Here is a 26610-nt window from a genome sequence, read left to right as displayed (position 1 = left end):
TATATGGTTTAAAAAGGGGAGGAGCCCTCAATTCTTGGAATTGCCCACCCCTTTCCCAGAAAACTCATAAATAATTCACTCCTTGTTTAGCATATAATCAAGCCCAAGCTGCTGCTCTGCCTTTGGAGTAGCCATTCTTTATTTCTTTACTTTCTTAATAAACTTGCTTTCAGTTTACTGCAAGGATTCCCCTCCAATTCTTCACTGTGTGAGATCCAAGAACCCTCTTCATGGGGTCTGGATCAGGGCCCCTTTCCAGTAACTCAAGTGCAGCAATTTTGAAGTTATCAAGAGCACACAGCTTTAGGGAAAGGACAGTGAACAGTGACAGAATGCAGCGAACTAAGGTGAGCATGCGGGAGATACGCAGGCAGAAGCAGTTAGCACGGAGAGATCATCCAGGGATTCTCAGCAGAGTGAGGAGTTAGGGTTTTGTTCAAAGCTCACTGAAGAGCTACTGAGAGGTTCTAAGGAGAGGAGTAACACGTTACGATTTATATCCTTTTGAAAAGCTACTCTCACTGCTGGGTAGAAAGCAGATTGAAGAGGTAGGAGGCAAAGTTAAAAGTGTTTCCTGTCATTGAGTATTCTTTTATCTCCTGACATTTCTGTTCTCCAGAATCATGCTGTTGACAATTTCATGTTCCACTTCAATTCCCAAAATGCTCCGTCCTTTTTACAGGTTAAATTTTTTTTAATTTTCTTTCTTGCTATTTTTGTTTGTTTGCTCTCTGACTGCATTTCGAGAATCTTAAAGCTCCTGAGAATAATGTTTCTTTCTTCAGGGCATCCTAAACATCTGGATAGGATGGAATAACCAAGTGTAGCCCTGGCCCAGGTGCGCTCATAGCACCGAGGATTGTGTCCTAGGCCCCCACATCTGCTTGGAGACCCATAAAACACTCTCCAGGGAGCATTTGAATGCTTCTTTACTTCCAAGCACTCTAGTTTGTCAGCAAAGGTCTTTCCACAACAGTGATGAAATACTGCGTGTGGCTCCCTGACAAAAGTCTCAGGACACACCCTGCCCTGCCTTAGGGATGGGCACCGACTCTCCCTTAAGCTCAGCGAGCTCGCACAAGCCCTGCCAGTGATCTCCACAGGGCTTACTTGGCTCTTTTTCTGCACTTCTCAAGCAATGTGCTGACATGGTCTACTGGGCTGCTGGGATGTCTCGGCTGCCTTGTGCTCCTGGCTGGACATACCAGGATTAACATTCCTGTACTACCAATTTAGGACATATAAGTTCACTTGGTGCAGGGCAGAGACACCTTTTTCAATGAGTGAAAATGCCTCTCATCCTAGAGATCTTTCATTTGCCCCTCCAGACCCATTTGCCACCCTTATGAGCTCTCCTCTGAGTCCACAGGAGGCTCTCTGTGGGCACTACAGTTGTCCTTTAGCATCTGGCTGGGTTAGGCCAATGAAGACCCCAACAGATCAGTGGGAGCAGACTGAGGTCAGAGTTCTTATTCCCCATCAGAGCACAGTGGCTCATGCCTGCATTCCCAGCACTTTGGGAGGCTGAGGTAGGATGACTGCTTGAGCCCAGGAGTTCAAGACCAGTCTGGGCAACATACGGAGACTCTGTCTGTACAAATAATTAAAAATAAATTAGCTGGGCATGGTGGCACGCACCTGTAGTCCTAGCTACTTGGGAGCCTGAGGTGGGAGGATGGCTTGATACTGCAGTTGAGTCTGCAGTGACCCATGATTGCACCACTGCACTCCAGCCTGGGTGACAGAGTAAGACTCTGTTAGAAGAACAAATGAAACAAAGGAAGAGAGAGAAAGACAGGGGTGGGAGGGGAGGGAAGGGGAAGAAAGGGGAAGGGAGGGGAAGGTGGAAGGGGAAAGGGAAGGGAAGGGAGGGGAAGGGGGAAGGGAAGGGAAGGGAGGGAAGAGGGAAGGAAAGGGAAGGGAGGGAAGGGGAAAGGGAAGGGAGGGAAGGGGGAAGGGAAGGGAGGGGAAGGACGAAGGGAAGGGAGAGGAAGGGAAGAAAATGGGAGGGGAGGGCAGGATCTTTTTTTTTTTTTTTTTTTTTTGAGATAGAGTCTCGCTCTGTCGCCTAGGCTGGAGTGCAGTGGCCTGATCTTGGCTCACTGCAAGCTCCGCCTCCCAGGTTAACGCCATTCTCCTGCCTCAGCCTCCCGAGTAGCTGGGACTACAGGTGCCCGCCACCACGCCCAGCTAATTTTTTGTATTTTTAGTAGAGACGGGGTTTCACCGTGTTAGCCAAGATGGTCTCGATCTCCTGACCTTGTGATCCACCAGCCTCCACCTCCCGATCCACCAGCCTCCACCTCCCAAAGTGCTGGGATTACCAGCGTGAGCCACCGCGCCCGGCCCGGGGAGGATTATTTTTAAAAAGTAATTTTATCCCCTCCCTGAAGGTTGCTCTCAGGGTTGCAGCCCATCCTGCCCCACAGCCCCCTCTACAAGGCTGTCTCTAGTTCTGCACCCTCCCCTTCCCCCTCCAGGCTTAAGGACAGTAATGTACCTCTGTTGTTACAGGTCCCGGGATTCCCTATTCCTCACCATCTTTGTCCCTTTATAAAATGCTCCTAAAATTATCCCAGTTTGAATGTGCCATCTCTTTCCTGCTAGGACCTTGACAGATACAACTCTCTCCTTGAGAGTCCTTCTGGCCCTCCCGCTGATGGGACATAAGGACATCTGACCTTCAATTGAGAGCGACTCACATCTCACCCCATGCCATTCCTCCTTTCAGCAGGATAGTCCTTCCCAACAGGACCACACTTTATGTCTCCCCAGTCTTTAGGACTGCTTAATTCATTCCACAGAGGACTGTGCCATGTCACACAAATAAAGCCCCACAGTGCACCTAAAGAAGTCCCCTCAACAACCACAGGCTACATGTGCTATTTATGATCTCTCCTTGACAATTACACGACAATGAATGAAGACAAACACTTGGGGGTGTATTACTACACAAAGAGATGAAAAGATGGTGAACCACATTATTAAAGAATAATAATGTCGGGCTCAGTGGCTCACGCCTGTAGTCCCAGCACTTTGGGAGGCTGAGGCAGGCGGATCACCTGAGGTCGGGAGTTCGAGACCAGCCTGACCAACATGGAGAAACCCCATGGCTACTAAAAATACAAAATTAGCGGGGCATGGTGGCACATGCCTGTAATCCCAGCTACTCAGGAGGCTGAGGCAGGAGAATTGCTTCAACCCGGGAGGCGGAGGTTGCAGTGAGCCGAGATCATGCCATTGTACTCCAGCCTGGGCAACAAGACAGACGCTCCGTCTCAAAAAAAAGAATAATAACAACATTAACAACAGTGTTCATTACATGTATACCATATAGTAGGTGCTTAGTCTAAGCATTTGCCATGTATTAACTTCTTCAATCCTCACAACAATCTTATGAGACAGGGACTGTTGTCACCCTCATTTAATAGGTGAAGAACCCTAGACACAGAGAGGTTGTGTAACTTACCCAAGGCTATACAGCTAGTAATGGCAGATATGGAATTTGAACCAAGGCAATTTGGCTATAAAGTTGATGCTCTTAGGTACAATACTATAATTAAATTATGTGAAATCTTAGTAAGGGGTCCTGGCTTCAATGTTCAGAACTGGCTTGATATTCCTTATGATGGGTTTTGGTGTCCCTTATTATGAAAATATTGTTAAGGAGCAAATAAAATAAATACTGGAAACCTAGACTGCTTAAGATATCAAAAGCACAATAAGAGATTTTAAAATACGATCAATGGCCAGGTGCTGTGGCTAATGCCTGTAATCCCAACACTTTGGGAGGCAGAGGTGGGTTGATCACTTGAGGTCAGGAGTTCGAGACCAGCCTGACCAACATGGTGAACCCTCGTCTCTACGAAAAATACAAAAATTAGCCAAGCATGGTGGTGCACACCTGTAATCCCAGCTACTTGGGAGGCTGAGGCAGGAGAATTGTTTGAACCCCTGAGGCAGAGGTTGCGGTGAGCCAAGATTGTGCCACTGCACTCCAGCCTGGGTGACAGAGCAAGACTCTGTCTCAAAATAAAAATAAAAATAAAAATAAATAAATAAATACAGTTAAATACTGTGACATTAGCATACTGGATTTGAGCAAAAGGCATACTTTAAATCCTTGTAATCATTGATTTTGATAAAACAAATTTAGGTTTAAAATAAGTTGTTGATGCACTTATTAAATCTCCTAGGATGCTCATCTTTTTTTTAAAAAGCATATAATTATTTATAGTAATGATCCCCAAATTTTTAGTGCAACAACCAGCAGGGGCTTCATCAGATATGAAGATTCCTGGGCCCCACACAGAATTTCTGAAAAGAAATCCCTAGGGCATCATAGCAGGTGCAATAATGGCCCCTCACAGATGTTCATCCTCAAAATACATGAATATATTTTCTTATATGGTAAAAGGGACTTTGCAGATGTGATTACATTAAGGATGTTGAGATGAGGCTGGGCACTGTGGCTCACACCTGTGATCTCAGCACTTTGGGAGGCCGAGGTGGGTGGATCACCTGAAGTCAGGAGCTTGAAACCAGCCTGGCCAACATGGTGAAACCCTGTCTCTACTAAAAATACAAAAATTAGCTGGGCATAGTGGTAGGGACTTGTAGTCCCAGCTACTTGGGAGGCTGAGGCAGGAGAATCGCTTGAACCCGGGAGGTGGAGGTTGCAGTGAGCTGAAATCATGCCATTGCACTCCAGCCTGGGTGGAAAAAAAAAAAAAAAAAGGATGTTGAGATGAAAATATTCACATGCATTAACTGGGTGGGACCAATGTTATCACAAAGGTCTTTATAGGTGAACGAGGGAGGCAGGAAGGTCAGAGCAGAGAAAGAGATGTGGGCATGAGGATGGAAGCAGAGGCCACAGAGATGCGACCTCCAGCAAAGGAATGCCGGCAGCCTTTATGAGCTGGAAAGGCAAGGAAACAGATTCTCCTCCAAACCATCAGGAAAGCAGAACCCCTGACCCATTTTAGACTTCTGACTTCTGGAATTGGAAGGTAATGAACTGCTGTTGTTTTAAGCCACTAAGCCTTCTTCATTACAGCAGCAATGGGAAACTAATAAAGGGGTCAGTTCAGAATCTACATTTGTAACAAACCCCCTAGGTCACGGGTCCCCAACCCCTGAGCCATGGATGGGTACCAGTCCATGGCCTGTCAGGAACTGGGCCACAGAGGAGGAGGTGAGTGGTGAGTGAGCAAGTGAAGCTTCATCTGTATTTACAGCTGCTCCTCATTGCTCGTATTACTGCCTTAGCTCCACCTCCTGTCAGATCATTGGCAGCAGCATTAGATTCTCATAGAAGCACAAAACTTACTGCGAGCTGCGTGTGCTAGTGATCCAGGTTGTGCATTCCTTATGAGAATCTAATGCCTGATGATCTGTCACTATCCTTCATCACCCCGAGATGGGACCATCTAGTTGCTGAAAAGTAAGCTCAGGGCTCTCACTGATTCTACATTATGGTGAGTCATATAATTATTTCTTATATATTACAATATAATAATAATAGAAATAAAGTACATAATAAATATAATGTGCTTGAATCATCCCCAAACCATCCCCAGCCTCCAGTCAATGGAAAAATTGTCTTCCACAAAACTGGTCCCTAGTACCAAAAAGGTTGGGGACCTCCTGCCATAGGTGATTCTGCAACAGTTGGTCTTTGAAGAACTTTGCCTTATAGGAATAGCCTAGATACAGGCCTCTGACAACAGAACTAAAAAAGGGATTGATGCTTATCTAGCATTTCCTCTTTAAAATGTGTGCTTTTAGAAATCTTTTAAAAATAATACTCTGGTCAATTGTTTTATTTGTTTTAAAAAGCCATTGGTTTACCATGTAGATTAGTAATTGACCATGAAATAGTCATGAAAGGAAGTATAGTTAAAGTAGAAAAATCGTGGTATTTCCAGTCAGTGGGACCAGGACCACCCATCACTCCTGAGCGATGTAAGCTTGTACGACTGTCATAGGTTTGTTGCCCAATGCAAAGTGAACCAATATACCAAGACTCCAGGGGTCACAGCAGAGAAAGTTTAATAATAATAATCATAGCCCCGCTGGATGACAGGATGGGAGCAAACCTCAAATCCACCTCCCTACGAGGTTTGGGTATGGGGTTTGTAAGGAGTCTAGACAGGTGACGGGCTAAAGCATGGCAGTTGCTCATTGGTTGAGAAGTGACGGATGGAGTCACGGGGCAGGGAGATGAAGAAACTGCATCCCCGTGCTGAGGTGGCTACTTGATGGGGGTCTTCAAACTGGATGGTGTCAGCTATTTTGCTGGAATTCAGGATCAGAAAAAATATCTTAAGCAATTCTTAGGTAAAAAGGTCCAGTAGCAGCCAGGAGTGGTGGATCACACCTGTAATCCCAGCACTTAGGGAGGCCAAGGCAGGAGGACTGCTTAAGGTCAGAAGTACAAGACCAGCCTGGGCAATGTAGGGAGATCCCACCTCTACAAAAAAAAAAAAATTAATTAGCTGAGCGTGGTGGCACACACCTGTACTACTAGCTACTCAGGAGACTGAGGCAGGAGGATCACTTGAATCCAGGAGTTAGAGGCAGCAGTGAGCTACGATTGCACCACTGCACTTCACCCTAGATGACTGAGTGTGACCTTGTCTCTAAAAAACATATAAATAAATAAATAAAGGTCCAGTGCCAAAGATTCTATCTATAGGGACAATGGGGAGCAGGTGGTCAGCATGCTACATGCCTCTTGGATAGTTATCAGCTGCAGGGAGGTGGTTTGAAGTGTATCAGAACACCCTGGCCAAGGCCTAACTATAATTCTGCCTAGAGCTGGCTAGTAATTCTCATTAACCTTGTGATGGCTGCTTCACTTCACTTTCATGAGCTTCAGTTTTCCCATTTGTAAACTCTAGGATAATATCATCCCAAATATGTATATTTCAAAGAGCCTGGCATAGCAGCTATCATTGTTTAATATAACCTACCTTATTAATAGATTAAGAACAAAGTCATAATCTCCACTGACACAGAAAAGGCATCTGAGAAAACAGAACATTCCGTTTAAAAAAAAAAAGTTAAATTAGAAATTGATGGAAAATTTCTAGTAATAGATGCTCAGGAAAATTTAAAGTTCCATCTGTTCTCCATCTTTCCTTCCCCTTCTTCTTTCCAGAAATAAAATGACAAAACACTAATAGGATTCTATGTATGTGAGTCTTCATATAACAGGATGGTTTTATTATTTGTTTTTGTCGTCGTTTGTTTCCTGAGATGGAGTCTCATTCTGTTACCTAGGCTGGAGAGCAGTGGAGTGATCTCAGCTCACTTCAACCTCCGCCTCCCAGGTTCAAGTGATTCTCCTGCCTCAGCCTCCCAAATACCTAAAATTACAGGTGTGAGCTACCATGCCCGGCTAATTTTTTGTGTATTTTTAGTAGAGATGGGGTTTCACCATGTTGGCTAGGCTGGTCTCGAACTCCTGACCTCAAGTGATCCACCCGCCTTCACTTCCCAAAGTGCTGGGATTACAGACGTGAGACACGGCACCTGGCCAGGATGCTAAGATCAGACATTACCAATCTGTTTCTACAGAGCCCCCAAGATGATGATGTTAGCTACTTCCATTTTGCAAAGTGAGGTGCCAGGACACACAGTCAGAACTTGCAAAGCAGATATTTAAACACAGTTTTGTTACCCTTAACCGAGATCCCACCTGGAAGTTATGAAATACTTTCAGGTAGAGATTAAACAAGGTGTCTCTGGAGGGTATGACGGATGGGCTGTGAACGTCTCTCCACCACATGGGAAGCTTGACAAGTGTCTCATACAGATGGAGCTTGATGTGTGCTTCAAAAGTAATCTACAGGCAACATCGTGGCTGAAAATCCTTGGCAGGGGAAGGAGTAAGTTTGGGAAGTGCCTGTGCGCCCTCTAGTGGCAGATCTAAGGGGAGCGTATTCTATGGGCCAGATGTGGCCACGCAGAGCCCACCCGGGGTTTTCTTAAATCCTTTGGGGCCAGGAGATCTTATCAGAGGGAGGCTAAATCTGTCCTCCCAGAATCAGAGACATAAGATGCAATTCTGCATGAATCTAGAGAACAGCTGGTGAGAGAGGGCTCTGAAGAACCCACAAATTATCCCCACAGAATGGGCGTGAGCAGATGGTGTGGGGCATGGGAGAATGAAAGTGTTTTCAGATCACACCCCAGGAATCTTGCTTGTTCAACATAACGACTTTTTTTTTTTAACTTGGTGTAAAGGGAAAGTTATATAATATTAAAATTTTTCATTAAAAAATCATAGTCTGACGAATCTTTTTTTAATTTCTGGGAAAATGTAAACCCTATTTAATTCACCCTGTGACCCATACAGAAGTCATTTGTTCACATTTTTTACGCTCACATTTACAGATCCTTTTCCTTTGCTCAGAAGGAAACAACTCAAGTGATTTTCTAATTGTAAAAAAATTCACCAAGTATAGAAAAAGTCTAAATAAGAAAGTAAAAAGGCCGGGTGTAGTGGCTCACGCCTGTAATCCCAGCACTTTGGGAGGTCGAGGTAAGAGGATTGCTTGAGGCCAGGAGTCCAAGATCAGCCTGGGCAACATAGCAAGACCCCGACCCTACTAACAAAATAATAATAATAATAGAAGTAAAAATAACTTATAATTTTAACTCTCAGTGTTAAATACTGGTAACACCTTGCAACATTTTCTTTTGTTTTGGGGGGTTGTTGGATTTTTTTGTTGTTGTTGTTTTTTGTTTCTTGTTTTGTTTTGTTCTTGAGTCTTTTTCTGTCACCCAGGCTGGAGTACAGTGGCCTGATCTCGGCTCACTGCAACCTCTGCCTCCTGGGTTCAAGTGATTCTCCTGTTTCAGCCTCCTAAGTACCTGGGGTTATAGGTGTGCACCAACACGCCTGGCTAACTTTTGTATTTTTAGTAGAGACAGGGTTTCACCATGTTGGCCAGGCTGGTCTCGAACTCCTGACCTCAAGTGATCTGCCCACCTCCACCTCCCAAAGTGCTGGGATTACAGGCGTGAGCCACCACGTCCAGTTGAATTTCTCACATTCTAAAGTGCATTGATTATAACAGATTTTGGAGAAAAATAATGCATTAAATATATGCATTGATTTTTCTGGTTCATTCTGTCTTTGCATGCTGGCTTATGACTTACTCTGGCCACACACTTTATGGAAGAAAATGCCCACTCTTTGCTCTCACATTTATATGGTACAGATACAAGTCACATAAACAAACTAATCTCTTTTTCTTTTTATCTTCCACTTTCTCCTCCTCCTCCTCCTCTTCCTTCTTTTCCTTCTTCTCCTCCGCTACTTCTCCTTCCCTGCCCCTCTCTCTCTCTCTATTTTCCGAATTTAAATTATCAACAGGTGATTCTGGCAAACCTCATTTGAGTTAAGTGCCCACTTAGTCAAAAAATCAACCAGGATGCCGGAAGCCCCCTTGTGTATTGTGGCGGGTAGGTGGAGTGGCAGAGGGCGTTTAATTTGGGAATGAGGCAGACATTCCAGAATTCGTCTGCTGTGAGAGCAGTGTGACTTGCACTTGATTGATGCTCGATATTTTCAATTGATTTGAACCAAGTTGAGAGCTTGTAAGAGTTTGATAATTCCCACGATGATCTAATTTCGGGGTCAATTTCATTTTGAACAGTTATGTAATAGGAATACTAAATAACCAACATTTTTTTTTTTTTCTGAGACATTGTCGCGTTCTGTCACCCAGGCTGGAGTTCAGTGGCACGATCTCAGCTCACTGCAACCTCCACCTCCCAGGTTCCAGCGATTCTCCTGCCTCAGCTTCTCGAGTAGCTGGGACTACAGGCGTGTGCCACCATGCCTGGCTAATTTTTTGAATTTTTAGTAGAGATGGGGTTTCATCTTGTTTGCAAGGCTAGTCTCAAACTCCCGGCCTCAGGTGATCCACTTGACTTGGCCTCCCAAAGTGCTGGGATTACAGGCATGAGCCACCACACCCAGCCAATAATCAACATTTAATGCAGCTATATTCATGTCATCATTTTCACAACTCATCATCCCAAGTTGTAACTAAATACTAACACAGTGATAAGTGAAAGTCTGCGTGCTTCCTTAAAACAACTCTCAGAATGTTCAGTGAACAAAACCAAATTTCTTAGTTCTCGGAAAACAAAACAAAACAAAACAAAACAAAACTTCAGAGTTTGTTAGGAAATTTGCAAGATTCTTGGCGTTCAAATCACTCGCACAAAGCAATACTGGGATGAGTCAAGTATAATTGAATCAGGAACATATGGATTAAATTCTCCTTTAAATACACATGGATATAAAGACGAGGGGAAAGAGAACCTGCCAAGTTTGTCACCAAAACAAAATGCTTTCAAAATAACTTGAGACAGTCAACAGACCACAAACACAGCTGTGTTCTCTTATGTCTAAAAAAAAATGCATTTTCCCTCCAATGTCTAGATATTTTAATTAGATTTTTGTTGAGTGCCTATGGCGTGTTAGGCACTTTAGAGGGCTCATCAAGTCATGTTTCCTACTTGGGAATGTGAAGTCTTTTTTAAAAAATTTCAACTTTTGGCCAGGCGCAGTGGCTCACACCTGTAATCCCAGCACTTTGGGAGGCCGAGGTGGGCAGATCATGACATCAGGAGATCAAGACCATTCTGGCTAACACAGTGAAACGCCATCTCTACTAAAAATACAAAAACTTAGCCAGGCATGGTGGTGGGCGCCTGTAATCCCAGCTACTTGGGAGGCTGAGGCAGGAGAATCACTTGAATCCGGGAGGCAGAGGTTGCAGTGAGCTGAGATCACACCACTGCGCTCCAGCCTGGCCGACAGAGCGAGACTCTGTCTCAAAAAAATTTTTTTTCAACTTTTATTTTAGATTCAGGAGGTACATATGCAGATGTGTTACATGGGTATATTGTGTGATGCTGAGTGTTGGGGTATGATTGATCCAGTCACCCAGGTAGTAAGCATAATACACAATAGGTAGGTTTTCAGCTTTTGTACCCTTTCTCCCCATTCCTGCTCTATTGGATCTCAGTATCTATCATTGCCATCTGTACGTCCATGTGTACCCAATGTTTAGCTCACACTTATAAGTGAGAACGTGTAGTATCTGGTTTTCTGTTCCTGCATTAATTCACTTCGGATAACGGCCTCCAGCTGTATCTATGTTTCTGCAAAGGACATGGTCTCGCTCTTTTTTATGGCTGCATAGTATTCCATGGTGTATATGTACCACATTTTCTTTATCTAGGCCACCATTAATGGGCACCTAGGTTGATACTATGTCTTTGCTGTTGTGAATAGTGCTGCAATGAATGTACAAATGCATGTGTCTTTATGGTAGGACAATTTATTTTGGGGAGGAGTATATACCCAGTAATGGGATTGCTGGATAGAATGGTAGTTCTTAGTTCTTTGAGAAATCTCCAAAATGCTTTTCACAGGAGCTGAACTAATTTACATCCCCACCAACAGTGTATATGCGTTCCATTTTCTCTGTATCCTCACAAAAATCTGTAATTTTTTGACTTTTTAGTAACAGCCATTCTGATAGCCATTTTGACTGGTATGAGATGGTATTTCATAGTGGTTTTGACTTGCATTTCTCTGATGATTAGTGATGTTGAATATTTTTTCATGTTTGTTGGCTGCTTCTTTGTCTTATTTTGAGAGTGTCTTTTCATGTCTTTCACCCACTTTTTTTTGAGGCAAGGTCTCACTCTGTTGCCCAGGCTGGAGTGCAGTGGCATGATCATGGCTCACCATAGCCTCAACCTCCCAGGCTCAAGCGATTTTCACGTCTCGGCCTCCTAAGTAGCTGGAACTATAGGTGGCTATATATCTGGCTAATTTTTAATTTTTTTTTTTTGTAAGAGTGGAGTCTCCCTATATTTCCCAGGTTGATCTCAAACTTCTGGGTCAAGCAATTATCCTGCCTCAGCCTCCCAAAGTGCTGGGTTACGGGCATGAGCTACTGTGCCCGGCCTGCCCACTTTTTAATGGGGTTGTTTTTTGCTTGTTAAACTATTGAAGGGCCTCATAGATTCTGGATACCAGACCTTCGTTGAACCTGTAGTTTGTGAATATTTTCTCCCATTCTGTAGGTTGTCTGAGGAAACATGAACTCTTAATGAAATAATTAGCATCATTCTCTTCTTGGTGTTAAAGCAAGCCAAATATGGCCTGAGAAGGACTCTGTATTTCTCTATTTTTTTTTTTTTTTTTTTTGAGACAGTTTCACTCTCGTTGCCTGGGCTGGAGTGCAATGGCGTGATCTTGGCTCACTGCAACCTCTGTCTCCCGGGTTCAAGTGATTCTCCTGCCTCAGCCTCCCAATGGGATTACAAGCATGAGCCACCATGACTGGCTAATTTTTTGTATTTAGTAGAGACTGGGTTTCACCATGTTGGTCAGGCTGGTCTTGAACTCCTGACCTTACGTGATCCACCCGCCTCGCCCTCCCAAAGTGCTGGGATTATAGGTGTGAGCCACCGCGCCTGGCCAGGACTCTGTATTTCTATATTTGAGTCCTTGTGGATGAACTGTAACCTAGCTTAATCATCAGACAAGAATGAAAACCTAACTTAGGCGTGTGCACCTTAACAATAACTGAGTCATGGCCAATCCCAGTGGCCGCACTTCAACTACTCATACACTGCTAAGTGTTCAGACTGTGTTCAAATAAGGCAAATGCCAACCTGTAACCAATCCAGCTGTTTCTGTACCTCACTGCCAATTTCTATACGTCCTTTCCCTTTTTTTGTCCATAAATCTTCTTCCACTATGTGGCTGTGCTGGAGTCTCTGTGAATCTGCTGTGATTCTGGGGGCTGCCCAATTCATGACTCATTCATTGCTCAATTAAACTCCTTTAAATTTAATTCAGCTAAAGTTTTTCTTTTATCACTGGCTTTCCACATCTATTTGAATAATTACTTTAAAAAATCTGTGCAGCAAGAGGCATTCCTCTCAGCCTTGCTTCTGCAATCGATTTTTATGGCCTTAACTGACATGATGGGAGTAAACTTCCTGGAGTGGGTACGCTTGGATTTGGTGTTAACCAGAGAAGTGGTGGATGGCAGGCAAGACTGGGCCACGTGACGAGAGGAGGAACCAACACCAGTTTTACAGACACCAATTTGTGGAGCTGTTTATTGCCACGACAAGGCAATCAGCTTTGCTGATTCATGTTGCTTTTTTCTTTCATTTTTTTAAGACCAGAGTTTTCACAGTCTGGGCAATTTTAGGAGGTTCCAAATTTTTCCATCATTTCCATGTTTGTCTTTGAACAGAGTAAACGATGATGTGGGTCAGGTCACAGATGAGAATTATCCAGCTCTTCTGGGTTATACATCGGTGATGTGTGGCCCACCCAGGCAGAGGGGAGCCTTGTCAAAGCAGCTTTCTGGAAGTGGAGTTCCTTACTTTAGTTTACTCACTGTGATCACCAGATTCCTGATGGCAACCGTTAATCAGGATCCTCCAAGTCAGATGCTTCTAGAATAACATCTCAGGGTGTTCATTAACGCTGAAGTTTGCAAAGGCAACAAAAGATGAGTAGATCACAACCGATCACTACATCACATTACATAATTACAATTAATAGAGTTTTTACTATAGAGGAAGCAAGCAGACGTTCACATATCTAACTACAGCTAGCAGGCAGTGGGGCCTAGAAAGCAGCTGGAAACCGTTAGTGAGTATGGCTAAGAGAACAGTTTTCTTCTCAACCAAAATCCTTTCCCTGCTGTTTCCGAGCTCTGCTGATACTTGTCTGCCTGCTCCTTGTTGCATCTGTGCGGAGGTGTCACTGCCTTGAATCGAAGTCCTAACTACTATTTGCACAATAATTTCAGCGTGTGTCTATCAATTTCCCAAAAATCACAGTTGACATCGACTGTATCAGTGATATCCCAATGCTACCCCAAGCATATTGCTCTCTATAAAATGACTTTCCGAAATGCATTTCAATAGTCCTCTTACTCTGGGCCAGTTTGTTCTTTCCATCAGAGAGGGCTACACACTGGCCAGTTGCAATCTGAGGGCTCTGTGCTCTGTACAACTTGTTCTGCTCTCATGGGTTTTGCTCATCCTGGAGCAATGAACATTATGATCATAGAAAGGGTAACTTCTTGAACTGAAAGTAGATTGTTCCCCATTAACACGCCTCTTGCCCTGCTTTTCACACTGTGGGGCAGTTTCATTTGAAAAATATTTATGAGGTGCTTGTTACATCTGGCTAGGTGCCAGGGAGATAAAGAGGAACAGGGCCGGGCGCGGTGGCTCACGCCTATAATCCCAGCACTTTGGGAGGTCGAGGCGGGTGGATTACCTGAGGTCAGGAGTTCGAGACCAGCCTGACCAACATGGAGAAACCCCATCTCTACTAAAAAAATACAAAATTAGCTGGGTGTGGTGGCGCATGCCTGTAATCCCAGCTACTCGGGAGGCTGAGACAGGAGAATTGCTTGAACCCGGGAGGCAGAGGTTGCGGTGAGCCAAGATCACACCATTGCACTCCGGCCTGGGCAACAAAAGCAAAACTCTGTCACAAAAAAAAAAAAAAAAAAAAAAAGGAACAAGACATGGTCCCTGCCTTCAGGCGCATATGACCTAATGAGGAAATAAGAAATGTGCAATTAGTACAATATGGTGAAAGTATGCTGTTGATGCTATGTATGCACAGAGGAAGGGTCATAGCTGGTTGTACTGGGGAAGGAAGGGAGGTATATTAGTTCCCTATGTGTCATACAAAGAATCACAAACTTGGTAGCTTAAAGCAACACACATTTATTTTCTTACAGTTCTGCAAGTCAAGAGCCTAAATGGGTTCCACTGGCTAAAACCAAAATGTTGGCAAGGCTGTGCATCCCTGGAGGCTTTACGGGAGAATGCATTTCTTGCCTTTTCCAGCTTCTAGAGCTGCACTCCTTGGCTCATGGCCCCTTCCTCCATCTCCAAGGCCAGCATCTGCAAATCTCCCTCTGTTCCAGCTCCACATCATCTTCTCCTCTTCTGTGGAGTCTGAGTTCTGTCTCCCTCTCATAAGAACACTTCTGCTTGTATTTAGTGTCCACCCAGGTAATCCAGGATCATCTCCCCATTTCAAGCACTTCACAGCTGCAAAGTCTGTTTTGCTATATATGGTAACATTCACAGATTCCAGAGATTGAGACCTGGATTTCTGGGGGGGCCATCAGTCAGCCTTTCCAGGAGGTAACATGAGGGAGACAGGCACAGCATTTCTGACAGGAGGAAAAGCATAAGAGGGCACAGTGGCATGACTCAGTACAGAGCATCCAGAATCTGTGTCGCTTAGAGTTGTGGGAGCATCAGGTATGAGGCGGTGGGGATGAACCAGGCTGCAGAGGGTGTCATGCTCCATGCTAAATCACCTGGGTTTTATTTCATAGGTTCCAAGGAGTCTTGGAAGGTTTGTAAGCAGGGCAGTGATGTCATCAGCTGAGTGGTTTAGAGGGATCATTGTGGGGGATTCAGGCAGGCAGATACCACTGACAGATCATGAGAGTCAGAACCAGGATGAGGATTAAGGTGAGAAATGTGTTAAATAACAAAAGAAGTTCTCCAGGTGAAATTAACAGGAATCATCACAAATTGGATGGTAGGGTGAAGGGGAGAGAGAAATCTGGGATGATCCCAAGCTTTTTTCCTGGGTAGACAGTGTCCCGTTAAATGTAATAAGTACAGGAGGAAAAAAAAATATGCTCAAGGAAGGAAAAACTGGCATTTAGCTTGAGTCTGTAGAATTTGAAGATAACTTGTGGGCAGGATTGGCTTCGTGGGTGTGTGACTTTGTGCAGGCACTCAGGGCCCCACACTTAGGAGAGGCCCCCAACTTAGCTAATGCTCTGCTATCACCATCTTGAAAGTCTTGGTAGTTTTTGAATAAAGGGCACCATATTTTTATTGTTCACTTGGTCCCGCAAATTATCAAATAGGTTCTGCCTGTGAGTGATCTAAGAATCCAGGCAAGAGCCTCGGTCTTCAGAGGAAGTTTTCAGCAGAGGTTCCCTTAAGCAGACGTGAGGACTAAGCACCTCCTGGATAGACTATTAACTCTCTCCTGGGCTGCAGCAGCTCAGAGCTTTCTCAATTAACCACTTCAAGTGCAACAGTATGTGCCATAAGAGAAAGCCGCATATCCCGAATTAAAGGGCTCTTGATCAAAATTTAATAAACAAAAAAGGCCTTGATTTGGGCTTTTTTCCCAGCAGCCTCAGCTCTGATGCGAACAGAAGTTAAATACCTGAGTCTGAGGGCTTTTTATGTGAGTAACTTTGGTGAGCAGAGGAGCTAATTCTTACAGAACTTGTTAATTTACCTAGACTGAATACTAACACCTCCCAAGATGACAGGAGAACAGAAATTCACATTCAGAGGTGAAGAGCGCTAGATTTATCTTGATGTGAAACTGGAAAGTTCCTAGAATAAGGGGAAGAGATACTTTTTCTGTTCCCTACTGTATTAGTTCATTCTCACACTGCTAATAAAGACATATCCAAGCCTGGGTCATTTATAAAGGAAAGAGGTTTAATTGACTCACAGTTCAGCATGGCTGGGGAGGCCTCAGGAAATTTACAGTCACGGCAGAAGGGGAAGCAAACACGTCTTTCTTCATATGGTTGCAGCAAGGAGAAGTGTAGAGAAAAGGGGAGGAAAGCCCCTTTTCAAACCATCAGATCTCCTGAGAACTCACTATCACGAGAACAGCACGGGGGTAACCACCTGCATGATTCAATTACCTCCCACCGGGTACCTCCCACCACACGTGGAGATTATGGGAACTACAATTCAAGATGAGATTCAGGTAGAGACGCAGCCAAACCAAATCAGCTACTCCACCCTAGGTTGCTGGCTCCTCAGCCCTCCTTACTCTTACAGCAGTTGGTGGAACTAAGTTTGCCTTTCTTTGCAAAGTCAGGCTTTCTGGCATTCTCAGAGTAAGTCCTAGCAGATGAGCACCCCTGCTTTAAAAGGGCAATGATGGGCCTGACACAGTGGCCCATGCCTGGAATCCCAGTGCTTTGCAAGGCTGAAGTGGGAGGATCACTTCTTCCCAGGAGTGGGAGGCTGCAGTGAGCTGTGATTGGGCTGCTGCCCAAGAGACAGCTAATAGTCTAACCAGGAGATGCTGAGTCCATGTTTCTGCTTAAGGGAAAACTTTCTTTGAAGACCAGCGCTCTTAGCTGCACTCCAGCCTGGCAATAGAATGAGAACCTGTATCTAGGAGGAAAAAAAAAAAAAAAAAAAGAAAGAAAGAGAAAGAAAAAGGTTGATGCCTAAGTATCCAGCCCCATTTCTGCTTTACTTTGATATTAAAATACATTTCAGGGCCGGGGGCAGTGGTTCATCCCTGTAATCCCAGTAGTTTGGGAGGCCGAGGTGGGCGGATCACCTGAGGTCAGGAGTTTGAGACCAGCCTGGCCAATAGGGCAAAACCCTGTCTATACTAAAAATACAAAAATTTGCTGGGCATGGTGGTGCATGCCTGTAATCCCAGCTATTCAGGAGGCTGAGGCCAAAGAATCGCTTGAACCCGGGAGGCAGAGGTTGCAGTGAGCTGAGATCAAGCCACTGCACTCTAGCCTGGGAAACAGAGCAAGACTCCGGCTCAAAATAAATAAATAAATAAATAAATAAATAAATTTAATTTAATACATTTCAGACTCTTTTCCAGCTTTGAAATTATGGGCTCATGGTTTTGGTTCTGATCCAGGCTTAATTAATTTTCTGGACTTGATCTTCTGCCTTCTGCACCTGCTCCAGCCAGCCCCACCGGATGCTCCAGTTTGCAGTTTGAGTGAGATGATGCCAAGGGATGGAAACATAAGGGACCCATGAGACCACAGAATGTTCTTGTGGCCACCGAGCTTCAGGTCCCACTCTAGCCTTCCAGGTCCAGAAACGCTACAGAGTGAACTCAAACTCAAAATTCACAGATACATAAAACAGAAAGAGAATTTACCGAAACAGTAGAGAGAGAGAGAAAGAAACAAATTATTTTCTAAACACTGGGATTCTGGCCTCATCTGACTTCTTCTGGATATCAGGATACATAGGGCACTGAACTATTTTTTAGAAAGTTGCTTAGGGCCGGGCAGGGTGGCTCACACCTATAATCCCTTGGGAGGCCAACGTGGGCAGTCACTTGAGGCCAGAAGTTTGAGACCAGCCTGGCCCACATGGTGAAACTCCATCTCAACTAAAAATACAAACATTAACCAGGCATAGTGGTGTGTGCCTGTAATCCCAGCTACTCTGGAGGTTGAAGTAGGAAAATCTCTTGAACCTGGGAGGCAGAGGTGGCAGTGAGCCGAGATCATGCCACTGCACTCCAGCCTGGGCTACAGAGCGAGACTCTGTCTAAAACAAAAAACAAACAACAACAACAAAAAAAAACAGTTGCTTAGAAATCTGGACGTGGTGGCTCATACCTGTAATCCCAGCACTTTGGGAGGTGAGGCAGGAGGATTGCTTGAGCCCAGGAGCTTGAGATCAGCCTGGGCGATATAGTGAGACTTTGTCTCTACAAATAATTATTTTTTAAAAATTAGCCAGGTGTGGTGGCTCACACCTGTGATCCCAGCTACTGTGTAGGCTGAGGTGGGAGGATCACCTTAGTCCAAGAGGCAGAGGTTGCAGTAAGCCAAGATCGTGCCACTGCACTCCAGCCTGGGTGACAAAGTGAGACCTTGAAGAAAAAAAAAAAGAAGGCGGGGGGTGGGGAGAGAGAGAGAGAGGAAAGAAAGAGAAAGAAAAGAAAGAAAGAGAGAGAAAGAGAAAGAAAGAACAAGAAAGGAAGAAAAGGAAGGAAGAAGAAAGAAAAGAAAGAGAGAGAAAGAAAGAAAGAAAGAAAGAAAGAAAGAAAGAAAGAAAGAAAGAAAGAAAGAAAAGAGAAAGCTGCTTAGAGCAACATGAGATAGTATTTTCTTAAGGGATGTTTTATCCAGGCATGGTGACACTAAAGATTTACTTTTAACCATATGAGAGTAACTAAAATATGGGCATCTGTCAGATTCAAGAACTTTCTTCCGTGAACAATTAGCAGAACCAGTTTCCTAAACCAGTTCATCTTCCTCTTGGACACACAGGAAGGCTACATTTCTTGGTGTTCTTGCATCTAGGTGGGGCCATGTGACCAGTGCTGGCAAATGGGATGGAAGCAAAAGCGATGCCTATCATATCTAGGCCTGGCACCTGGACTTCCCACTCCTGCCCTCTGCACTGGCTCACTCTCTCTCTTCCCTGTCCATTGATGAGACACAGAGATCCCATAGTGGAACCAGTTTTGGAAAGCCTGGCTCCTTGAATGAGTTTGTGGGGACCCACCCCTCACTCCCAGTGGACAGCAATGTGAGAGGGAACTAATTCTGTTGTGTTTAGTCATGCATATTTCAAGATTGTTTGTTATAGCAGTTAACTTACCCTAAATAATACAGAAAATATCAGATTAAACTCTACCAACTATTTACTTTTGGGGATCCCCTATGAAGACTGTGCAAACAATTTCTGTTCTATGAATATGCTTTTTTTTTTCTTTTCAGACAGTCTTACTATGTCAAGTAGGCTGGTGTGCAACAGTGCAATCATCATTCACTGCAGCCTTGAACTCCTGGGCTCAAGCAGTCCCCCCATCTCAGCCTCCTGAATAGCTGGGACGACAGGCATGTACCACTATACCTGGCTTTTTTTTTTTTTTTTTTTTTTTGGACACAGGGTCCTGCTCTGTCACCCAGGCTGGTCTCAATGGATATGCTCTTCTTAAAAACAAAGTAAAATCCAGTTGAATCATTTTACACTTCAGTCAATTCACCTTTTATTTCCTGTGAATACAGCTTATTCTGATGGGGCTGTGTGCTTCCTGAGACTAGCCCTCGTTACTCACTGGGCATTTCTGCTATGGAAGCATCGCAGCTCTCTGGCCTCTGGAGAGTGGGCCGGTTCTCCAGAAAACTGATCTCAACCAGTACATGTTTTGTTTTTATTTTTCAAAATTAAAAAAGTTTTCTTTGAAATAGCTTCTTTTTAAAATGTAAGTACAATACGCTTTTTTTTTTTTTTTTTTTGAGACGGAGTCTCGCTCTGTCGCCCAGGCTGTAGTGCAGTGGCGCGATCTCGGCTCACTGCAAGCTCCGCCTCCCGGGTTCACGCCATTCTCCCGCCTCAGCCTCCCGAGTAGCTGGGACTACAGGCGCCCCCCACCACGCCTGGCTAATTTTTTTGTATTTTTAGTAGAGACGGGGTTTCACCGCGTTAGCCAGGATGGTCCCGACCTCCTGACCTCGTGATCCGCCCGTCTTGGCCTCTCAAAGTGCTGGGATTACAGGCGTAAGACACCGCGCCCGGCCTTTTTTTTTTTTTTTTTTTTTTTTTTTGAGATGGAGTCTTGCTCTGTCACCGATGCTGAGTGCTCTGCTCACTGCCACCTCCACCTCCCAGGTTCAAGTGATTCTCCTGCCTCAGCCTCCCGAGTAGCTGTGACTACAAGCACCTGCAGTGACACCTGGCTAATTTTTGTATTTTTAATAGAGATGGAGTTTTGCCATATTGGCCACACTGGTCTCGAACTCCTGACCTCAAGTGATGCGCCTGCCTCAGGCTCCCAAAGTGCGGGGATTACTGGCATAAGCCACTGCACCTGGCAAAAACTGCTTTTTTTTTTTTTTAAGTTATTACAAGCAACACTGCTCTGAACATTCTTATACAATCATCTTTGCATAATGGTGGAATTATCTTCTAGGGATAAGTTCCTAAAAGTCATAATGATATGCACATATTATATTTGGATAGATATTGCCAAACTACCCTATAAAAGCATAACAATGTGTAGTATCACCAATATTTTATGGTACTGTTCATTTTACCATATATTTGCCAACAATGGGTTTTATCCAAAGTATTTATCATGGCAAATCTGACGTGGGAAATGCTCTTCTGATTTATTTGCATTTCTTTGCTTTTCAGGGAGATTGAATGTAGTCTCATATCTTACTGGTAAATTTCCTATTCATGTCTTTTGCCCATGTTTCTCTTGTCTGTCTTATTATTTTGTAAATGCTCTTTGCATAGAAAAGATAATCACCCATTGTCTCTCATATCTGTTGCAGATTTTTTTCTCATTTTCCTATTTTAAAATTTCATCTGTGTTTTTTTCCATATTAAAGATGTTATGCAGACAAACACATCCATCATTTTTCTTGGACTTCTGGGTATTATGTGATGCTTTCAACCTCAACTCTATGTTTTCTTTCTTTCTTTCTTTCTTTCTTTCTTTTTTGGCTTTGTCACCCAAGCTAGAGTGCAGTGGGTCAATTTCAGCTCACTACAACTTCTGCCTCCCAAGTTCAAGTGATTCTCGTGCCTCAGTCTCCTGAATAGCTGGGATTACAAGTGTGCACTGCCAGGCCCAGCTAATTTTTTTTTTTTTTTTTTTTGTACTTTTAGTAGAGACAGGTTTTTGCTATGTTGGCCAGGCTGGTCTCAAACTCCTGACCTCAAGTGATCTGCCCGCCTTGGCCTCCCAAAGTGCTGGGATTACAGGCGTGAGGCACTGAGCCGGGCCTATATTTTCACCCTGTTGGCCAGGCTGGTCTGGAACGCCTGACCTCAAGTGATCCACCTGCCTCAGCCTCCCATAGTGTTGGGATTACAGGTGTGAGCCACCGTGCCTGGCCCAGGTGTATGTATATGATACTGAAGATGCATGAGAAGGGCTTCCTGGGCAGGTTCAAAGTTCGAAACGAGAATTTGCATCTGTGCCTGGTCCCACGTTAGTGTTCTTGTTTTGTTGTTTGTTGTTTGTTTTTTTTAAGAAGGGAAACCACTTGGACTGCGTCCTCTCCTTCTTACCCTACCGGAGGAAAGAAAGAACATCATCAATGCCTAATGGCAGGTGCAACAAAACAACTCCGAGAGCTGGCTTCATGCTCAGGAAAGAACACGGTGTGTCCTGCTCCTGGCATCCAGCTCCGCATGATCAGAGAAACGGCCCCCGCAATGAGCTGTGGACATGAACTCTGAAAGCACAGTCCTCACACATGCATGCTCTCAGGGAAACAGCCATGTCTGGGCTGATTATGATGTGCAGAAAGTTGGCCTTCATGGCCTCCTTTCTCTCTCTCTCTCTCTCTCTCTTTCTCTTTCTCTGTCTCTCTCTCCCTGTCTCTTTCTCTGTTTGTCTCTCTCTCCCTTTCTCTGTCTCTCTCTCTTTCTCTCCCTCTCTCTGTTTCTCTCTGTCTCTCTCTCCTTTTTCTCTCCTTCTCTTTATCTCTCTGTTTCTCTCTCTGTCTCTGTCTCTGTTGATGTGTGTGTCTCTCCTCTTTCTCTCTCTTCTCTTTCTCTTTCTTTCTCTCTTTCTGTCGATGTCTCTCTCTGTCTCTTACTCTCATCTCTTACTCTGTCTCTCTCTGTCTCTCCCTTTCTCTTTGTCTCTCTTTCTCTCTACTTCTATTTCTCTCCCTCTCTGTTTCTCTTTCTCTCTGTCTGTCTCTTTCTGTCTCTCTCTGTCTATCCGTCTCCTTTTTCTCTCCCTCTCTTTGTCTGTTTCTCTCTCTGTCTCTGTCTCTCTCCTTCTTTCTCTCCCTCTGTTTCTTTCTGTGTCTCTGCCTCCCTCTCTCCTCTCTCTCTGTCTCTCTCTCTGTCTCCGTCTCTCTGCACTCTGGCATCTCCAAACCTGCCCACCTCCTGCAGTATCTTGCTCTCAGCTAACTGCTATGAAACAACTCTTAAGACTCTCCATGGTAAAGGCTTAAGAAACTATTCTCTCTTCAGAGGTACTTTCAGGATTTTCTATATACCTGTCAGAACCCGTTAGTGAAAGACACTGCTTCCTGCCCAGAGCATCACCCACCTTGACAGCTACCTTCTCCAAGGAGAAAAACACCTCAAAAAATTACTGTGTATGTTTTTATGCCCGGTGTGGTTGGTGCAAGGAGAATTCATCTTATTAAATGTCAGACATGCAAATTCTTCTTAAAGAATCATGCCCAGAAATTGGGCTCGGCTATTTAATGCCATCTGAATATGATGTCCCAGTAGGAGCAAGAGTGTCTTCCCGGTTATTTTGATGGGGAGAGGGAAATGAATTTGGGTAAAAACTAGCAGTTGTGGGAGCCGGTGGATTCTGCAAAGCAGAAAGTAGGAGATAACAGAGCTGGGAAGAGCCTAGGACGTGCAGTGATAGAAATTATGAGGTCTGCTTTGCAGAGGAGAAAACAGAAGAACGAATGAATGAATGAACGAATGAATGAATGAATAAATAAGATTATGAAGTGATTTCTTTGGGAAGACTTCAGATGATGGCTAGATTATATTTGCCTGAATCCAAAATGTTAGACCTTGGACTAAAAGAGAGGAGGAGCTGGGCGCGATGGCTTACGCCTGTAATCCCAGCACTTTGGGAGGCCAAGGCAGGCAGATCACTTGAGGTCAGGAGTTCAAGACCAGCCTGGCCAACATGGTGAAACCCCATCTCTACCGAAAAAAAAAAAAAAATTTAAAGTTAGCTGAGCTTCTTCACACACACATGTAATCCCAGCTACTCGGGAGGCTGAGGCATGAGAATTGCTTGAACCTGGGAAGTGGAAGTTGCAGTGAGCCGATACCACACAACTGCACTCCAGCCTGGGCATCAGTGGAAGACTCCGTCTCAAAAAAAAAGAAAAAGAGAGAGAGAGGAGGAAGGGGGGTGAACCACCACCCAAGAGATCAGAGTCAGCACAGGACCCAGTCATTGGAAAACTTCCATGCCTAAAAACAGCTTGCAAGGGCCTTCATCATTTGCTCCCAGTTTATTTTCTCTCTCCACTCGCTGCACTTCAGCCACACCCACGTTTTCTTTTCTTTTCTTTTTCAGAGGCAGGGTCTTAATGTAGCCCGGGCTGGAGAGCAGCAGCTCAGTCATAGCTCACTGCAGCCTTGAACTCTCAAGCTCAAGCCATCCTCCACCTCAGCCTCCTGAGTAGCTGGGACTACAGGTACATACCACCACGCCTGGCCAATTATTTTTATTTTTTGAAGAGACAGGAGCGGAGGGGAGCAGGGGCTGATCGTGCTATGTTGCCCAGGCTGGTCTTGAACACCTGGCTTCAAACGATCCTCCCTCCTCAGGCTCCTAAAGTGCTGGGATTACAGGCATGAGCCACCGCATCTGGCCCACAGCTACTTTTTCAAAGGCTTCCAAGCACAACTCGTGGTCTTTGTGTAATCCATTCTCCTGCCTGAAATGCTGTCCTTGGGCTGGCTCTCTGAACTCCTGAGCATCATTTAAGAGTTAACCAAAATATCCCTCCCTGCCCCTGAGATGCCTCCCTGACCTGTGACGACTCCTCTCCTCCAGGCATTCTATTTCTGCTGTGCTTTCAAAATACTGGGTGCGTAGGTCTATTAATATTTAGCACTCTTTATTACATTGTTTACTTGGTTTATTTGATGTAAGCTCCTTGACAGCAGGGAGCACAGATATTTTATCTTGGAGTATCCAGCCCCTGGCATAATGCCTAGAAAGCAGTGAATGTCAATAAATTCTCCATAAATAAGGAGAAGAAAAGAACAGGAAGATCCCAGAAGAGAAGGGGGGATGTTTTGTTGATTTGATCTGATGAAAATTATGATACATACCTTTCATTTAATTCTGTGTAGTTGATGCTCAGAGAGTCCTGGCTATATTCTTATATTTTGATATAGTAAAAGTCAAAATGCTTGGAAAGAAATCTGAAGAAGAAGAGGGGGCATTTGGCTTTGAATTGCAGTGGTCGCATATCCAGGGGGAGAAACTGTGTCCTCTTCCACAAGGTGGTGATAGTGAGAAGTTACATAAGAGAAGAATTGGCTGATCAGCCATGGAGACACCTCCATTGTTGGCAGTTTTAATACAAACAGCACTAAGAGTCTGGGTGAAGCATCTCTGTGAATACCTTGCTCAAATGCCAAAGGCTTTCCCACCCTTCCCAAAGACAGGCAGGGCAGACCATTCCCAGGAATCAGAGCAGCTTGCACATTCTTGAGAAGTAGCCTTGGCATGTCATCACTAACTCTAGCTTGAAATTGGTGGATCTTGGATGGGTGCGGTGGCTCACGCCTGTAATCTCAGCACACTGGGAGGCTGAGGCAGGCGGATCATCTGAGGTCAGGAGTTAAAGACCAGTCTGGCCAACATGGAGAAACCCCATCTCCACTAAAAATATGAAAAATTAGCCAGACATGGTGACAGGCGCCTGTAATCCCAGCTACATGGGAGGCTGAGACAAGAAAATCACTTGAACCTGGGAAGTGGAGGCTGTAGCGAGCTGAGATCACGCTACTGCACTGCAGCCTGGGTGACAGAGTGAAACTCCATCTCAATTGATAAATAAATACATTGGTTGTTCTCACCCGGAGAAGATTTCGCTTCTTCCCCCAAGGGATATTTGGAGATGTCTGAAGATATTTGGGGGTGTTATAACTAGTGTGTGGGGAGTTGCTACTAGCATCTAGCAGGTGGAGGTCAGGGATGCTGCTAAACATCCTACGGTGCATGGGACAGCCCCCTCTCCCTTTCCCAAATAATGATCTGGCCCCAAATGTTAATAATACCAAGACTGAGAAACCCTGCTCTAAATGATGTCATGGGAGATGTTACTCATTCTCAGAAACACCATGACAGAAACTTTCAGCTCTAAAATGCCCCACCCAGTGAGTTGGGATCGGCACACCCTGAAGCATCCTTAAGCAACCTCAGCAGATTCTGGGTCAGGTGATGCAACCACTCCAAATAGTCACAGTGGTCATCACCTCCCACTTTCCCCATTTACTTACTCTCATGTGGAGGCCTTGCCTTATGCTCTATTGAGAAATTATTGGCATGTCTCTTATCTTTCTTTCTTTTTTCCTGATCACCTGCACTGGCATCTGCTCTCACCTCTGTATCTTCAGTCTCCATGTCTGAGATCTCCACTTGAACTAGAACCCATCCTCTCTGGACTCCTCCAAGATCTTGCTCTACCATTTTCAAGTCTTTTTATGTCCAACTTCTTCAGAATCTTTGGCTCCTTCCCTTAGTCTATAAATAGGGATTAGACTGCATCCTTTAAAAAGAAATGGCTGGGGATAGTGTTTCTCTCCTGTAATCCCAACTACTCAAGAGGCCAAGGCGGGAAGATCCCTTGAGCCCAGGAGATTGAGACCAGCCTGGGCAGCATAGTGAGACCCCATCTCTAAAAAAATAGTAATAAAGAGTAGAACATTTTAATGTTAATGGAGTCTAGCTTATCAATTCTTTTTTACATGGACTGTACCTTTTGGTGTTGCATCTAAAATGTCTAGAGTCATCTAGATTTTATCCTGTGTTATCTTCTAAGAGCTTTACAGTTTTGTGTTTTACATTTACGTCTGTGACTCTTTTTGAGTTATTTTCGTGAAGGGTGTAAGGTCTGTGTCTAGATTCATTTTCTGCATGACAAAGAATGTTTCAACATTCTTTGTTTAAAAGACTATCTTTCTCCATTGTATTGCCTTTGCTCTTTTGTCAAAGAGAATGTCTAGGGCCAGGCACAGTGGCTCACGCCCATAATCCCAGCACTTTGGGAAGCCAAG

General features: G+C 44.5%; 1 non-coding gene across 1 annotated transcript; it reads right to left on the bottom strand.

The window, feature by feature from the left end:
• Window positions 1-21858: 21858 nt before the first annotated feature.
• On the bottom strand, window positions 21859-22071 carry LOC115936165 (small nucleolar RNA U3). Its single transcript, XR_004071732.2, has one exon. It is a non-coding gene; the product is annotated as a small nucleolar RNA U3 (small nucleolar RNA).
• Between the last annotated feature and the right edge of the window lie 4539 nt (window positions 22072-26610).

Source organism: Gorilla gorilla, chromosome 8 (assembly GCF_029281585.2).
Source record: "Gorilla gorilla gorilla isolate KB3781 chromosome 8, NHGRI_mGorGor1-v2.1_pri, whole genome shotgun sequence".
NCBI classification, from domain to species: Eukaryota; Metazoa; Chordata; class Mammalia; order Primates; family Hominidae; genus Gorilla; species Gorilla gorilla.
This window is presented reverse-complemented; position numbering and strand designations above follow the sequence as displayed.